This window comes from Gavia stellata, chromosome 5 (genome assembly GCF_030936135.1).
Source record: "Gavia stellata isolate bGavSte3 chromosome 5, bGavSte3.hap2, whole genome shotgun sequence".
Lineage (NCBI taxonomy): Eukaryota > Metazoa > Chordata > Aves > Gaviiformes > Gaviidae > Gavia > Gavia stellata.
The window spans coordinates 36,046,859-36,065,495 of NC_082598.1; the positions used below are offsets into that span (position 1 = coordinate 36,046,859).

General features: G+C 37.7%; 1 protein-coding gene across 3 annotated transcripts in view; it reads left to right on the forward strand.

Moving 5' to 3' along the window:
- The window catches only part of SORBS2 (sorbin and SH3 domain containing 2), a 192,436-nt gene that overhangs the window by 41,584 nt on the left and 132,215 nt on the right, over positions 1 to 18,637 (forward strand). For all 3 annotated transcript variants that reach the window (XM_059817367.1, XM_059817373.1, XM_059817375.1), the window contains one exon: positions 2,713 to 2,835. The gene's annotated coding sequence lies outside the window, so the exon portion shown is untranslated. The remainder of the gene's footprint in view (positions 1 to 2,712; positions 2,836 to 18,637) is intronic.

Consider the following 18,637-nt stretch of genomic DNA (forward strand, 5'->3'; position numbering starts at 1 on the left):
TGTGAAGCTTCAGTGACTCAACTGTGTTTGAAAGATTAGGTCTAGAAAACATCAAGATTTCCTTTATATGAATCTGTGCAGTGGAACAGATATGCAGCTCTTTTGTCTATCAGCATGGTGAACAATTTTCTGTATCTCTCATCTATCAAGATTCTTTCTTCTCTTCTATCAAAACTCAATCCTGTAGCATCTGGTCATGGAGCTCTTGGAGACTTGCACCAAGTACTTAAATTAGCAGTGTGAACTGTACGCTTCTTGGTCATGTTTGAACTGCTTAATACCAACCATTGATTAAATCGCACTGCAGTGTGCCACTAAAGAAATTATATGTTTGATTTTAGCGTTGCTGATAGCCACAAGATGGGAGATATGATTATCATCAGCCTCTGAAAAGCATAGGGTGATAATCTTGGTAGTAGTGACATATTTCTCTGTTTTATTAATAAACACAAAGATATATTTATCTTTGAGACCTATATGGTATATATGATATTTATGGCATCTAGTGTTTCCTGTATATAAAGATCATCTGATTTATATCCAGTAGTTAAAACACATCTCAGTATATATCGAAACAGCGCTTTTGTTGTTTTTATTAAATGCTATAAATACTAATAGGTAAATTGTTACTTACACAAAACCAGTTGCAGAGAGCGTATGAAGAAACAAGGTACAAAAATGGGTTAAGTGCTTGATGGTAAATCAGCTAATGGTAAATCTGCCTTCTGAGAAAATGCTTCAGAAAAGAAATGCTGTGCTGCAAAGCATTGTGTATTGTTTTACTTCAGTAGTAAATTAATACTGCTAATAATGATTTTAACACATTATTCTATTTTTATATTTGTGTAGTATTAGTATTTGGCATACAGATATTTGATTTAGCTTGTAACCACCAGATGAAAGCATTATTGATAGCAAGATAATATAGCATTTGACACTAGTGGTCTGGTACATACAGGTCTTGTATTTGTTTACAAACCATAATGCATGTTCCACCTGACCATTACAGCTCTCAGACTGGCTATAATTCACACATTCATACGTTGTCTGAAATTTAAGCTATTGGAGTCCTTAAATCTCTTTGTTCATGGATCTCAAGTTAAATATAAACTGAGCTTTTTAACTTCTGTGAGCTAGTTTTGTGGTAAAATAATAGTCCTAAACTAGCCGTTTGGAATGAAGCAGCAATAATGATTAATTTAACAAGTTGGTGTTTAGAGTTTGTGGGGTTGTATTTTTTGTTGTAGCTGCTTCTAACTACAGTAACACTAAAAATAGTTGGGAGCAAATGGTAAGGGATGCTTTTGAGCTAATCCAGAAAGAGTTTGTGCTATATTTTTCACACTCAGCAGCTTTTTCATTATTGTGTAAGTGTATTATAGCTAATGGCTTTATATGAGTCTTCAGGATCAAATATGGTTTTTGTTTGTTTTTAACAATGAGCATTGCTTTACTATTTTAATAGTTTACTAAATAGCCTGTGTGTCTGGCATCCTGTTTCATGTGTCAGTATAACTTTCAAATAGTTACTGTTCACAAATAAATCAGAAATTAGGGTGGCCCATGACATTCTAAAATGTTTTCAAATGTGTGTGCTTAAGTAGACTTGATTGGAAATGTAATAGATATTGAAACGTTTTGTAATTTTACCACACCAGCCTGTTTTAGGTTTTGAGTAGAGAGCAACTTCAAATCTCATAACTTTTCCTGAGCAAAAGTAACAGGTTTTTCAGTGGCAGTGCCTAACGGTGTGGACATGTATGAAAAGTTGTTCTGGTGAAGTAAAGTTAGTTGTGTCTGTCAGAATTGCTGAGATACATAGAGGGACATCTTGGATACTTCCTGTACGAGAAGAAGCTGTGAAAAGTTAAACAACAATGGTAGTTTTCCACTGACTTAGTTTATCTGTGTTGTCTGAAACTTCAAAGTAATTAGCTTTTATGTACCCATCAAGATGGTTTGGGGTCTTTTCCTATAGTCATTAATTTGGATTGATACTCTACGTTTCCCAGTATTTTTACATTATGGGAAGGTAAGCTGGCTGTTTGGGGATGTGGCAGAAGAGGGCAGGGAGATCTTTATCATGTCACTGAGTGGCCCTGGTAGAAAAAATGGAGTGCCAGCAGCTTCAGGTTATTAAGCTTCCAAAATAGCACTGGTGCTGAAACCGGAAATGTAAGATACAAACTAGAAACAAACTACTGGCTTCAGTCTTGGTAAACTGATTTGTCCTGTGCTCGGATGTGTATACCAGCCAGATATGTCGCACTTAAATGCAAACAGAAGTACTTCCATCTCAGATGAGCCCTTGTGTAAAGAATGCAAAGCATCTTCAGAGATGACCAAACTCCAAACATGTTTTTCACATAAAAAAAATATCCGTGGTGGCTCATTTCCTGAACTACAGGTAATAGTCTTCAAGGTCCCAGATTTCCTTTTAACAGTCTTTTCATTCGTCATCCACAATGGTTGTTCCCTACTCTTTCTGTTTCTTTAAATAAAAATTTGGACAATGAACAAAGCTTTTTGCTATGTATTTCCTGATTTTTTTTATTTTTTTATTTTTTTTATCTTGGGTTGGGAGGCTGGTTATTCTGTACTGCATTTTCATTTTAATTGTAGGCAAGCCCATTGCTGCTGAAAATAGCTCGAATGTTCTTAGAACAAAAACATCAGCCAGCAGCTCAGATTCTTTCTCTTTTTCTTTTGCAGGCTCTTGCATGTGAGTTAATTTCTTGAGAGAAACCTTCATAAAGGGCTAAATTAACAAGATCTACATATAGAGAAATTTTTTACTTCCTCTGCATTTGAGACACAGCTAAACTCGTCTGTCTGGTAAGTCATATTTTTAAGGATTTATCTTTCTTCCTGCCCTTATGGCTTGCATTCTTGAGTTTCTAATTAGTGTTCAGAGAAAACCAGCTTCTGTTTGCTAGTAGTTCTGCTGCATGCTCTGTATGAAGTACAAAGACTAATCTGCAAAGGCAGTACTGTGCTGCTTTTAGAAACTTCAAAATAGTACCTATGATTCTGTATGGTACTTCGGTATAAGTGGAATTTTCATTGTTTATCTAGTAGTTTGTTCTCAGTTTGCTGTAATGAAATAATTTAATGTTTTAAAGCAAAATTGGTGATTGTTCAGTCTTGAAATTCTTTACCTGCTTCAATGTTCTAAATTTAATGAATTAACTTCAGAATTTGTACAAAGTATATTCTGTGTCAAGTCAGAGTTTAAAAATAAACTTTCCCAGCAATTCATTCATGTCTTGTTGCTTGCTGGATTCATCTTGTGTAGATAAAATAGGTCCACGTTATTGATGCAATGGTGTATTTTTCTTGGTGATGTGCCTATTTCATAGCACAGTAAGCATGCTTGTCAGTAGTCTTTAATTTGATAATATAATTCTGTAAGAGTTCTATTAAAGATATGTGTGGCTTAGAGAGTTTCTTCAGGTTTTGATAGTACTGCTTGAAAGAAATATTTTTTTTCTTTGATTATGAAGTGTTAACTGAGTACAACACAAACAAAAGGAAGTTTTGTCCTCTACCTTCTATTTTTATTCTTTATTGCGATTAAAATGAAGAAAAACTTGGAAGAACAAGGATTTTTTGCTCAGTGCTGTGGCTTTTCTAAGCAATTGGCTAGCATTAAATGGCAGCCTATATATACCTAGTCCATCTGATCATATATGCTGTGGTGCTTTGGCTTACCGCAATTACTGTGCACTTATGTACTGCGTGCCCTGGTTCTGCATAGTTCATTTTGCAGGCTTTGCTATAGCTGTAATGTTAGTTTATTTCAAAGATATATTGAAAACCCATGTCATATATTAAATGTACAACTACCTTTAAATAAAGCTGTAGTTACTCATTATATTTTCATAGGAAAAAAAAATAGATCAGTGCTTTTACATAAAAGCTGTTTGGGGGCTTTCCAATTCATTTAAGTTTTAATAAGAGGCTTTCCAGCTTATTTTTGGATAAAAAGAGAAAATCTGAAGCCTATGTATACATTTCATATAGCACATATTTTTGTTAAAAAACCAGAATTTTGTTTAAAAAGAATAATGAATTTTCTTTAACAGTTTTTCAGAAAAAGTAAAACCAAGTCTGGTTCAGTTGTAATGTTTTATTCTGATATTTAAGAATCACGGATCTAATTCTGCTTGTTCTTCTTTACAGTAGCAGATACTGATAGTATAATGTAGGTATCCACTTGAAGCCATGGGAATTTCGGTACCAGGCATACTTTGTTTCAAATGAGACAGTTTCTATTCTTTTTCCCCTCTCATTTTTAATTAAATTATATTCCTCTTGGTTTAAGATCTTCCCTATTGCTGTCTTGCTGTGACACATAAAGCTGCTTCCCTGGTCCCGCAGTCACCCTGTCCTTGTAGTTCATAAGTTCTTTTGATCACAGTCTAGCGAATATTTGTCTTACCTTGGTGGTTTTCATATAAAAAGAATTTGTTACGTGAGACTTCACATGTGAGAAATGAAGCATGAGCTCCAGCTTCTGAAGGAACTTAAGACACTTCAGAGGCCATACTGTAGTTACTGTTTGAGCAATGTAGAACTTTGTGATGCCTTAACATTCCCAGAAGACATAGCTGGAGGAGAAATGACACAAAATTAGGCTGCATAATAAACAAAATATTTACCAAGTATTTTCAATTGAAAGCAGTGCTTGAGTTGTGCAAAGTAAGGGCCAAGGATGGTCTATTAATGGTCATTTTTTAATTCATATAACTTTGAAGTTACTATATAAGACCAAGTTGTTGCTTGGCACTTAATTTTTGACTGAGTAACAGACCTGACTTACAGGAACTTGTATCTGGCGTTCTGACACAACCCAAATCTTAGCGGAGTGAACTTGGCACTAAATTCAACTAAAGAGAGGAAATCTCAGGAGAGCAGTGGAATTTCATTCATTCAGTAAGTGTATACCTCTGCATTCATGGTGAACAAACAGTAACATTTTGTGCAGGTTTCTGCTTTTGACAGTGTGTCTTTGTTCACTTCGTTCACTTTCAAATACATTGAAAAAAATAAACATTCTTATTTGGAATTTTCATTTTACTTAATGATATGGTCCCAGGCAACCCATTAAGTCTGGAATGGCCTAACACCCTTGTTTGTAATTCTTTGTGCGTGAAGAATAAAGGCTCGCTTCGAAAAATTTAGGTTATATAAACGTGCTCCCTCCTTATTGTCTTTTTGAGCTCAAATAGAGGGGTGGGAGGCGAGTGTGTCCATAAGCATTTTATGATGGAATTACTTGATCAAATTGTTTCAGAAAATGTTTCCTTCTTGCCAGTGTGTTTTCCAAACAACGTATGATATTACTGAACTGTTACTTTGAGAAACAATAGATCGTGATAGCTTGGACTTCTTGTCGCTATGTGTCAATGATGCTTCCACTGTGTGGTCTAAGTTGCAGATGACACCAAGTTGGCGGGAGTTAGATTTTACCCTGCCAACGGCATCCTGGCCTGTATCAGAAACAGCGTGGCCAGCAGGACCAGGGAGGTGATCGTGCCCCTGTACTCAGCTCTGGTGAGGCCGCACCTCGAATCCTGTGTTCAGTTTTGGGCCCCTCACTACAAGAAGGACATTGAGGTGCTGGAGCGTGTCCAGAGAAGGGTGATGAAGCTGGTGAGGGGTCTGGAGCACAAGTCTGATGAGGAGCAGCTGAGGGAACTGGGGTTGTTCAGTCTGGAGAAGAGGAGGCTGAGGGGAGACCTCATTGCTCTCTACAACTACCTGAAAGGGGGTTGCATAGAGGTGGGTGTTGGTCTCTTCTCCCAAGTGACTAGCGACAGGACAAGAGGAAATGACCTCAAGTTGCTCCAGGGGAGGTTTAGGCTGGATATTAGGAAAAATTTCTTTACTGAGAGAGTGGTGAAACAGTGGAACAAGCTGCCCAGGGAAGTGGTGGAGTCACCCTCCCTGGAGGTGTTCAAGGAATGTGTGGATGTGGCATTGTGGGACATGGTTTAATGGGCATGGTGGTGTTAGCTGATGGTTGGACTTGATGATCTTACAGGTCTTTTCCAGCCGTAGTGATTCTGTGAAGTTCAGTTCACTTATTGATGGCAACAGGGTTTTATGGTATCTGTTCTATATGGGATTCTGTACAGGATTCTGATCCACAAGCAGAATTCCAAAGTGACAGGGTTATATCAGCAGATCATATAATATGTTGAAATGGTATGGGTTTAATATGTGTCAATGTTGAAGAAGAAAAAGGGTGTTTTGAAAACTGGAGAGCAAGACCTGGTGACAGAGGAAACTAATCTGAGTGAAAGGCCATCATGCAGGTGCCTCTTCCTTGCATTAGCCTCAGATTGGGGATGTACCAAATTGGGGGTGCTGAGAGCATGTGTATTCTTGTGAGACCTATGAGTTGTGCCTGCATTGGACTTACCTAGCCATGTGCTATTCTCAGATGGCAATAGATAGCTCTGGAAAAAGTTTGTGATGTGATTCTGTATGTAACTAGCTGCTTTAGAGGGGTGCAATGGCACCTGGTTAGCTCCTGTCTGCAGTAACGGAAGATGGTAATGCCTCTTCATTGGCTCCAGGGCTTAGGCTGTGCTTGGCCTTTTGATTCAAATGAACTAGGAACTGGCAGGATTCCCAGATTCTCACGCTAGCCTCTGCTCATCATCATTAATCTGGGTTTGGGGAAGGGGGTAAAATCAATCACTCTACTAATAATCAAGTATAGCAATGAGCATCTTCTGTTAGGATAACTAATTTTAACTGTAATGTCCAAACTTTTCGTTTCTTAACCTCTCTAAAAAAAAAACCCTCTCTTTTGAGATAAACATTTTTCAGATTCTGCAACCTCAGAAGTATTCATTTTCCATCTTTAAAAAAAAAAGTAAAAGCTGACAGTCTAAAGCAGATAGTATTTGCATAAGAAGCACACAAGAGTAGTTTAATTTTCACTTCTGCCTTGAGCTTTGAGTTTCATTTGACTCTAACTTGTGTTTGAGTTTGAGAAATACTGATTTGGTAATAAAGTTGCATGATACGTAGTAGAGAATTTTCCTGTTTAGCCACCCGTGTGCTGGTACTTTAAAGAGAAAAGCGTGCTTATGCACTGTCTCTTCCTAAGTAAGCACTTAACCATACATCTAATAAATATGCTTTAATCTGTTTTCAAGGTGGCTCACATAAGGCATTACCTGCTTATGTTTGTATGTAAGACTGCATTTGTCTCTGTATATTAGTAGCTTAAGAATTAGTCTTTTTCATTAGTGGCTTATGTCCCTAAACGTTTAATGCTGTTTGAAAGGCCATTTCGTCTTTACTGCTGGAGGCAACTTGAGCACTTAAGCTGCTTCCATGCTTGAGACTGCTAATGACTTGTTCCATAGAAAGGTTTTGTTCCCTATAAAAAAATCATTTAGTAAAAATGCATTTAAAAAGGAACCAACCTGGTGCAAAGGAGACTCTTTAATGTGCGTATCTTCCCTAGTCTGTGCTAAAAAAACAGGTGACAAATGTAGTAGTGACTCCATTCTTTTGAAGCTAAAAGAGTGAGCAACAAGTTCCTGTGTGCAAGAAGCCACTCAGCTTCGTAAGTGCTTCATGAGGCACCTGTGTAGGATTCACTCCCTTGTGTGGTTCATCTCAATAGATCTAAGTGAACTAAGAGGTGAAGTGCAACTGGATGCAGCAGAACTGTATGCGTGGCCCTGAATCTCTGTCACGTCTCTGGATCTTCTGGAAAGCAGCAGATTTCTTCTCCAAAGTCAAAGGAAGTAGAAGTGAGAACAGCAGAGATAAATAGTATATAATCTAACAAGATACTATTATCTTATTTACTTCCTGGGAGGGAAGGAAGAAGAGGCAAGAATGGGAAGATAAGCTATGTTGCTCCTATGAAGGGACAGTTGATTTGGAGAGCTAGTTCCACAGTCTTGATAACGCTTAGTCTTTCAGAACTAGTCAAGTTCTTATCAGTAGAAGGAATTTTTCAGTAATTTTCATAGCCTTCAATATATAGAATTAGCTAGTTGATCTTTCCATAGTGATGGTTAGCCAAATAAAGGCAGTTGGAACTTGCTGTCAGAGGTCCATTGAATCTCCAAATGGCGTAAAATCACCTTTTTGTTTCTACTTCCCCTCTGGGTCCTGCACAAAGCTTTCCAGTGCTGAAAAGGGAAGCTGATAGCTGGTTTTTGGAATGTTACAGCTCAAGCCCAAAGTAACAGTTTAAAAGTGAGAATAAAACTTATCCTCACTTTTAACAGTCTTACATATCAAATGTGTGTGTTGAACAAAAAGCTTAGATGCTATGGCTTAAAGCCTGGGCACATTCTGATGTACTGAAAGACACTGCTTCTGCCTGTGACAGAAACAGTGATAAAGAATTACCTTAGACTTCTGGAAGCAGATCTAAGCTAATATTGAAAGCTTTTAAAAAATCTTCCTTAAAGTATGTCCCAACTGTATCTGCAGGCAGGTTCCTAGAAGCCTAACTGCAATGTAAGAACTAAATGTTTAAAGCTATATCACCACTTCACACTGATACCTCTTGGAGTAGCTAACAGTAATACAGTCACACAAAGCATTTTACAGTAATGGCTTTGCATAAATGAAAGATGCTGTATTAAAATTGAGCAGATGTACAGTTTAATCTACTGTTTGAGCTGGAATTCAATTTTGTCTTAAGGGTGATGCTTCTGAAAAGCACCATCATCAACTGCCCATTTAAAAAAAAAAAATACACAAAACTTGGTGTTTAAAGGCTCAAAAAATGTAACTAGGCAAACATGTCTGAATTCCTAAAGAGTATATAAATGTACTTCAAATGGGCCATACTGAATTATTTTGAACTCCAGAACTTGATGTCCTGTGAAGCTTGTATATGCTAGTGGCAAAGGTTGCTGCTATACGCTGGCCTCCCCACCCCATCTGGATTTCCCTCCTTTATATAAATAGCATAAACATAAATCCACTGATTTGGAAATAATTATGTAGTTTCTCGCTTTGTAGCAGCTGACTGCTTGGTGGTTTTCTAGCAAAACACTTAAGTGACAGGCGGCAGGTCAGCATGGTGCTGATCTGTCTTCCTGGGATCTTGGAAGTCTCATCCAAATGACTTACAATGCCTAGATTTCTGTGGTGAGATGTGCCAAATATTTGCTTGTAAAAGCAAATGATTGGTCAAGAAACAAATTCATCTGTCTAGATACGTATTAAAATATGTATAGTAGTAGTAATAAGGAATGGGTAGAACAGCTGAAATGAACCAAGAGCTGACTTCTAATCAGAATTTGAACAAAACCTGTCAATGTATTTCAGATTGAAAATACTGTTATTATGTGACATTGGTAAGAAGCATGCTTTTGTTGAATTTTCAGATCTTTGTATTCCTTGGGTCAAGGTAGAATGAAAAGCAGTAATATCAAAATGAGGCTCTAATTTTTGAAGTCTGTTCTACTCTTAGCAATAGCTTGACCAAAACGTTTATTTAGAGTTGGAGAACTGTTTCCAGTGGAAATCTGGGCTCCTTAGAGTAAGTCCTTTACAGGCCAGCAAACACAACAGTGCAAGTTTGAAAGACCTTTGAGTCAGCTGGTTGGACTACTTATTACAAAATATTCATTCATTGAATTTAGTAACTTGTCTGTCAATTATCTGGCAAACCAGAGTGACCTGGACGAAGGTTGTTCTTGTTCTTAAGGCTTTAAAACATTCACATACATGTCTGAGCCTATTGAACTGTCACAAACAGCTGCTACTATGCACTTGCAGAATTCTTGAATATTCAGTGTTAGAAACTGTCTACCTATTTGGTCACAAATTACATGACCCAGTGTTTAGTCTGACCTTTGAGGCTGAATAAACACTGACAAAATCAATAGGACATGGACAAAATGTTTGTTAGGAGAGAATCACACTGGGTGATAGGTAGTGTAAGTGCTTTAAGTTATTTTAAATATTATTCCCTTGTTTTGTATGAACTCAAAATACTGTCTTTAGGCTTTTGCATAAATTGCCACATTTAGATTGAGAAAAAAGTTTAGACTGATTAAAAATTCTAAATTTGTTTTTCTTTTGAGGTTTTATGATTATTTTTGTTTCTGCAGTCAAAGATGCACTTTCCTTGATCACGTGCTCCTCACCAAATAGAAATGAGGCAGGTTTTAAAAGGAGTATCTCTCTCTGCAAAGAGAATATCTTTCCCATCTGTTATACAACTGTAAAAATATTGGAATGAACGACTTAATAAATTTAAAAACCTGGGTCCTTTGTAAGTAACACCTCTGATTCTGGCACAATAGGCACTGAATGATACTTTGTGTTTTGTAGAACTGATGGCATTCTTATACTCAGTTTTTGTTCATTTCCTCCCCTTTTCGGTTTTGCACTTGGTGCTTTCATGCATCCATTTGAATTACATGAAAGTTGTTATATCCAAGTGTGCTATCATGCACGGTAGTGGTAGGCTGTGTTCTACAGCTAACAGAAGAGGAAATCTCAGCAGAATTTAAAACGTAACATCCCACATGAAGTGCGTGCACCTCATCTATTCATTGATCTTTCTGGCAATAACCTTTCTGTGTGTAAACCATCCTGGTTTTTTTTCCCTTTGTAACTACAGTATCTTAAGCAGACTTGTTTGATGTATAGTTCTTTCTCTGTTGTTATCACTGTGTAATTTCACAATTGTTGCGAATAATTCGTGCAACGGAGCATGAAAGTTGCACGCTGTAACACTTGTAAATTCCTTTCTGAAAACTCACAGCAGTAACTCTCTTCCTCAAGTGAGGAAAAAAATAATGATTGCATGGATTAACTTCTCATTAAATTGTGTAATGAGCAATAATGATAATATCTCTTAAATGTACTTCTAAGTAAATGGAAATGCATTGATTCCGGCATAGTTATTCGAATTATACAGAAATTTTCATATCCTTTATATGAAACTGATAGAAATTATTCCTGGAAATTTGTAATAGTACACAGTTAAGGAAAAGTTCATCCTATCTGTCACTGCTATAAGGTGATGAACAAAGAGAACTGGTACGCTCTTGTTTGGGCAGTACCAAGTGCAATGAAGCAGTGATGGTAGCCCTGGCACTAAGAGCTATTAATGCTAATAATCAATACCAAGATTGCTAGCGTAACCATGCAAATAACTGTCCTGCTTTTGTCAAGTGGACAAATAAGAAAGCAAGCTCAAAGTTCAGTGTAAGACCATTCAGTTTAGACCATGGTAGCTGGTTTGGCCCTTCAGATATAGCTGTGCTACTAACATGAACTGTGACATTTCAAACCTTAGTTTTTCAGTCAGTTCTTTGTCAGCTTCTTCCATTTTATGCTGTTACTGGCTAAGTGTCATTGCCTTTCACACTGATACTGATAAAAGTCACTATGTGATTGTTTTCTCTATAATGTTTGCATGCACTGTATAGTAAAATTGTTCTATTCCACATAGAAGCAAGGAATGACAAATCATGTTACTTTGAATTAGAGACTAAGGGAATTACTAACCATAGATTGCAGCATTTTAATTAATAAAATATTTTGACTGTAAACAATGTGTGGGGAATCAATCAGGGCAAAAAATAGATAACAGCACATGTAGGCCTAGGTTGCTAGTTTCAGTCTAATACAGGCGAGTAATGATCACACACGGTTTACGATAGCATAGCAATTTTGTCTATGTGAAGTCAGTTAAATGCTTTAGTCCGTTTGACACAGGCAATGCTCTGCTGGCAAAGCAGTATCTCCTGAGATGAGATATCATGGTGTTCCAGTCTGGCCACGGCCTCTTCTGTGTCTGGACTAAGCAAAGAATTTAAACTACTCAATCTCTCTGTTCTTACAGGGTCAGCTCAAGGTGTATTTAAAAAGTGAAGCTAGGATGGTTTTGTCTTTACTATTCATTCCAAAAATTTTATGTGGAATAAATACAGCACTTAATTTTTTTTTCTAGACAATGTATGAGGCATAATTACATTTCAAAATCCAAGTGCATATTTGCAAGACACATGTTGGACTAATTGTGATTTGACTAAAGCTTCACACTGGATTTGCACACAATTGGAAGGGGTGTAAGTGCAGTCAGAGTATGGAGAATTAAGCTGATGTGTCATACCTCAAAATCTGCAATGTAAAGACCTCCATTTGAAACAGATGTCTTTGGATTTTTATAAATAGGCTTATTTCTGACCATAATGACCTGCATGAGAATTATCCGATTTCTGAATTAGGGCATAGATTTAGCTATGGATATGGATTTACAGGAAGAGAAAAGGGCAACAAGCTGTAACAACAACAAAAATCTATTTCTCCATAAGAATGGCCTATCTTGACACTTTAATTGAGGCTGCTCATCAAATATCTTTTTAGAATAATTGTGCCTTGACAGCTGCAATAGATAAAAACTGACGAATACTGGGATTTTTTGTTTTTCTTGCTTTCTAAAGGACTTCAGAACTTGATGACCTTTGCTGAAAATAACTTGACTAGCTGGAGCCAGAACAAGACAGAACTATTTGAGGGCATGTCGTGAAGGCTCGGCTGTTTGAATGGTGTTTATCATTCCATGGATATGATAGCTAGACAAATAGAGGAATTAGAAAATCAGTCATGAGGGTGAAACTTGAGGAATATTTCCTCTATTAAAACATTGTTACTCAAATGCATGCTGCATTTTCTCATCTGTATTGTGGGTGCATATTGCAGTGTTGATACTTTGTTCTTTGTCTGTGTTCAGGCTGAGGGCCATGAGAGGTCAAACTAGGTCTCTAGATTTTCCAGTCTAGATGCAAGTCAGTGCCCTAACTTTAGCGCTGACTTCATAATTTTTCTCTCAACATTACCATTATTGGTCAATGTTTAGTGACAGTTTCAGTCCTTGGATTACAAGTACCTTACCTGCTGAGAAAGCCTACCATAGATCTTTGCTTATTAATAATTGGCTTTTTGCAATACAACTGCCAGTGAGAACATGCTTAGCATTCCTTTGATCATTTAAAGGGCTTCCTTCACTTTCATATTTGCTGTGCCTGCCTACTAAGATTCTAGTGAAGAACAGTTTTCTTGTAACCAAGAAAAATATACTGTTCTAATAAAGAATTTTACCAGAGATGTTACTGCTAGCTGCTTTAAATATGGTAGACTGCTGCAGAACCAGGTAACTAGGGAGCTGGATCCCAAATCTTTCATTTGGCGTTGGTATACTTAACTAGTAGGTCATTTCTAGCAGTGTTGGATTATCACTGGAGAGGTGGTAGGAAGGACAATAAACTTAACGTGTTGTAGGTCAAGTTGTCTAAATAAACATTATCTCTAATGCTTGAACTGGCTAATAAAGAGAGCTGACAATGATACTGCTTGTTAGCAGATCCTTTTTTAGAAGCTGTGTCTTTGCTTTTTTTTGTTCATTTGGTACATGAATCTTGTTCTGTTTGTGAAGGAAAATGCACAAGTGCAAAATCTGCTTTTTGCTAAAACATGCTAAAAATTGTATGTTCTTGTTATCAAAATAAAGGTGGATTCAGACTCCTGAATTATACATATTTGTAAAACGAGGGTCCTATAAGAACTGTTAAACCTTTATTAAAAAATGAGTCAGTCTTGAGAAAAACTGTGTCCTGTACTTCAGTGCGATTTCAGACTTGATTGATACTGATGAGGTTACGAAGTAGGACAAATGTTGATCAAGACTGTAAGAAACTTTAGGTGCTCTTGTGGCAGAGGATGTTTCTGTATCTTAGACCATTTGAGGTTTTGGTCTAAATCATCTTTAATTTTGGCATAATCCATTGTTTCTGTAATGGAAGCCTGCCCTAGGAAATGCTAAACTACACTGTCGTGGTACCATCAAATATTCTGCTCATTAATTTGCCAGGATGCAATTTCACTGCCTGAAAAGGTGGAGAGCTTCATTAAGACCTTTGGTACAGTCATCTGTTTCTCTGTGCTGATGTTCTGCCTGTCAGCTTGAAAGCTTCAGAGTGGCTTTCCGGAGCTGTGCCTTGGAGAATACTGGGACACTCCAAGCTGCTCCACAGCAGTGAGGAAAGGGCAGCTCCCTCAGCAGTTGAGGTGTGGCAGCCACTGGTGTGCCTCAGGATACAAGTGTATCCTCAAAGGTAACCTTGTAGCAATACCAATAGCAGGTCCTAGAAAGCGATCAGAAGGTGTAAAGTTCCTTATGTGTGGGGCAAGCCTAATTGAAGGAAAAGAAGGAAGCAGGAGCTCAAACTTTTTAATGGTGCAAATATTTCAATGATTGTCGAATGGACAGTTACTATATATGTGGACACAAGCCTTTGCACATGCCAAGGAGATTCTCATAGTATTGATGCAGTGTGATTTTATTTTATTTTATCTTACTTTATTTTATCCCCCTGCCCCCATGGGTGCAGCACAGAGGGCTAGCTTTAATGTTGATTGATTTTTCTTTTCTGAAAATACGGGGGTTGTTTTAACCTTATGGTGGACATGATATCTCATCTCTGAAGGAGTTTGTCAGATGCTTCAGGGATGCTTGGATGAATAGACACACAGTTGCAAAGTAGACCTTGTCAGTTAAAGCTTTCAATTGCTTAATTCTTGCAGGTGCAGTATTCTAATTTTCTGCCATGTTTGTGTATTGTGCTGTGGGTACCCTGATACTCAGTATAGAAAAACTGACCCTGTATTAGTCAATATTTATTTTTCAACAGTATTCCCTTTCATATTGACAGATACTTAATACTGGGAATTAAAATAGTCTTTCTGGGCAATTTGTTCTGTTTTGACCAGGCAGCATACTTGAACTGATTCCTTACTGTTAACTCTGCAACTTAATTTCAAGCTACCTTTTAAATTGGACCTTATTTGGTAGCTTGTCAGGTTTCTTGTTACCATATTTTAGAGATTGAGAGTAACTTTAATGCAGCAATGACTCATCTTCAGTCAATATCAATGATGAAAACGGTTTTTAAAACTGTTACCATTTTGAGCTTCGTATTGCCCTTTTCATACACAGCGTAGTGTTTCTAGTAAGTGGATAGACCATTCTTCTTCGGAAGTGTCGGATGGATTTTTCTAAGTAAATTACTGGCTGAGTAATGTAGTTTGTCCCTGTTCCTAATGTCAGAAATTATTTAAATACCTTCATTCACCTTTGTGCCCATTTCCCAATCTCCTCCTTTTGCTGTTACAGAGCAGTAGGAATATTACTGAAGTCAGTGTCTAGAGCAGCATAAAGGTTCTATAGCTAAGAGCAGAATCTGTCACCTTTCTTCATTAATGGTTTTTTGAAGCTGCAAGCTACAGAGCATTATATTAGAAAAAAATATTAGCATATTCTGGCAGGGATGGTATAATTTGGAACATCAAGAAAAACTGTCTTTCAAAATTATTCAGTGCTATATCACTGTTCTGTGGCTAATCGGTTGTCCTTCCTATAGGCTTTCTTAGCTTGCCAGCTCTTTGGAATGATGAAGTCCTTCTGACCTACACAGAGATACTAGCTTGACAGCTGATTCCAAGGTCTCATACAAGCTCGTCCGACTAGTTGCATGCTTTCTGTGGTGTAATTAAGCACATTAGGCTAGAGATATAGTGAACTCTTAGTCTTTGAAAAAGACCAGCTTGCGTATGAAGTCCGTATGAACTGCAGGCCAACTATCCCCTTATTTTCACAATCATTTTTAAGTCAGTATAACACTTAGCTAGTTGAAAATGTATATGCAAAAGCAGGTGTTAGTTTCTGGTCTTGGTTGCAGGATTAGTTCTCATTTGGGCCAGTAGATGAGTCCAACTCACCCCACATCAAGTGATAAGTAGACCTGACACAGGGGAAGCAGAAGTGACAGGGAAAGGAGATGCACCTTTCCTGTGGTGAAGGCAGGATCCTAGATTGAGTTAAACCAACTTTAGAACTGGGTAACTTGTCCTTGGTAGCCTTTGTAGGAAATGGGAAAGTGCCTGTTTTGTTCACAACCTTCAGACTTTGATATACCTTAGTAGTTTCAGCTCAGTAGTCTTAACCATGGAGTGTTCATTGCAAGAATCCTCAGAGATGTACAGTTTAACAGAATCTGGTTCCTGAGGAATAAAAATTAAATTCCAGTAGCATTTTTTAAAGACTTCATACTGTTAACTTTTATAGCAGAAGATAAGAGTGGTATTAACAAATGATAACTCTAGCCTACTTGGGCTATTCTCGGTGGCTGCTTTAACATGTAAAAGAACAGTGTTGTCAACGGGCCAGGCAGGTTCTGATGTTTGCCCATGGTTGCTCTCTGAATAAAGCTTTGTTGGTCTCTTTCAACAGACAGACATGAAACTTGGGGAAACTAGCTGTCCTCACCAAAATTTAGTGTGAGTTACTTCCCTTCATGCCACTGCATGGCCCACACAAACCTTTTTTTCCCTTTACCTCTGAAAGAACAGATGACTTCAAGATTCAAAGAAATCACTGTTATGTGGTATATGCTCCACTGACGGTCATGCAGAAAATACCACGTTTGCCTGGGCCCAGGCAACCCTGTGAAGTGAAAATGCGCAATATAAAGCTTCCTTGCACCTATGCAAAATAGTTTTCCTGTATGTTGTACTGTGTGGACATCTTTACTACTTGGACATCTTCAATCTGAGAGGCTTTTTCTACGCTGTGGGTCAGGGTACTGCATGAGGTGCTTCACAGCTGGGACATGAATCTGCAACCGTAGCGGTGGGACCTGCCTTGTCTCTCCATTCGCACATGTCTGGATGACCTGGGGACCAGGGCATTTCATGGAGAATATGCCCTGTGCTGTAGAGACACAGTGACCTGGAGACCAGGCTCTTCACTTTTCTTGAGCTATGGAATCCCTCTCACCTGAAGTCATTAATGACTTTCAATTAGTCCCAGAATGGTGTGTTTTTTTTAAAAAACAGCTTGTTACAAAGTTATATTTTATTTTTCTCTCCTGCCAAAGCTGTATCAAAATCTTCTGCTTTCCTCCAAATTTTTTACTCATGTTTCAAAAGTAATCATTCTTAATGTTGTTAGTTTTACCAGTAAAAGCTGGTTTTGCACAGTGTAACTGCTTGTGCAGTACTTTGAATGCAGTTTGTTTCAGTAATAAGTTTATAACCTGATTTCATAAAAAGTTATGTTACACCGATTAAGAAGGTGATGAATTCTAGTACTGAGATTGGAATGACTGGGAAGGCAGGCACCTTTTCAGTAGTTCTTCTGCCAAATTAAGTCCATTATTTAAATATATCTTTTTTTCTTCCACTGGGAGAATGTTTTCCCGAAGGACTCTATTTAAGGAACTATACAGTAAGTTGGTTTTGTATAGGGTGCATTTATTCCTTTGTTCTCTTCAGGTGGCATCTAGTTGGGTGGTGATGGCCTCTACTGCTTGGCCTACACAAACAGAATTGCCAGCACAGCTCCTTTCTCTGTTTCAGCACAGGCAGCACAAGAGCAGTGCACAGATAAAAGCAGTCACGAGGTACAGGATTACAGCAAGTCAAAAAAAGCACACTGGAGTAAGCAGAGAAGTCCCCCAAAAAACCCATATATTCCCACATTGTTGAAGTGCCCTGTTTTTTCTGCTATAATTATAAATTAAGAATGATCAAAGTGATTGTGTTCAATATGAAGTGCCTTCTTTAAGCTGCTCAGGTGAACTCTGAGTGAACTAATATGGTGGAAGAAAACCTGGTCTAGACAGTCATTTTACATCACTGCACATTAAAAATTAGTAGACATGTGGTAAGCAACGGGATATTCATCACAGTAGGTAACAGACGATTGTCAGCTTTTCCAGTCCCCTGAGCAGAGATTAGTATCCATTTATTCTTCTGTCAAGGCAACTGTATACTACCCCATACACTAGGTTAGTTACAAGGCTGCTATTTAGTCATAAATGTGGTCGTTCTTATGCTGCTTCCTTAACAACAAACTTTTAGCCGTCTTTTGTATAAAATCATAAAATAGCTGCGCAAAAACAGTCTTTAGCTGTATAGTTTCTTGATATATAGCTCACTAATGCAATAGTGGGTTAGCCATTGTTTACTAAAAAAAAAAAAATCACCATGCCTTCTACATACTAAAAAGCAGAATGGGTTAAAATACGAAAATAAAACAACAGAGATACAGAAGTGCATTTCAAACCCCACATTAAATATATTATAATGTAAAACATCTGAAAACCAGCAAAGTAGAAGCAGTTTGGCAGCGTTGATTTTGTCAAACCACAATATGGTACTAAAGATAGTGAAAGGAATTCCTCCAGTGTTGTTCCTGCTTGTTTCTTTAAGTTCTGCACAGGACAGTACCTATGCTGCTTTGTATCCCTGTATCAGGATCTCAGGTGCATCTAGCAAGAGGGGGTAGGCTCAGAGTTCATTGTGGAATCAGGCCATTAATAGTTGTTGTGGATGGGGAGTTTTTTAGTGAAAAGTAGCTGTAATTTTCAATTTTGGGGAACGAAGAAAAAATTGCAGTTCTGGAGTGTAGACACCTACCTTGTGAACATCGTAGGGGAGGCCTGTTTTCTTACATGCTCCAGCATATAAACACCTACACTTACACTATTGTCCAAGAGATGGTCTCAGTCTTTCTCTTAAAAAGTCTGAAATTAAAGATTTGGGTTTTGTTAGATCCTCTGTCTTGAAT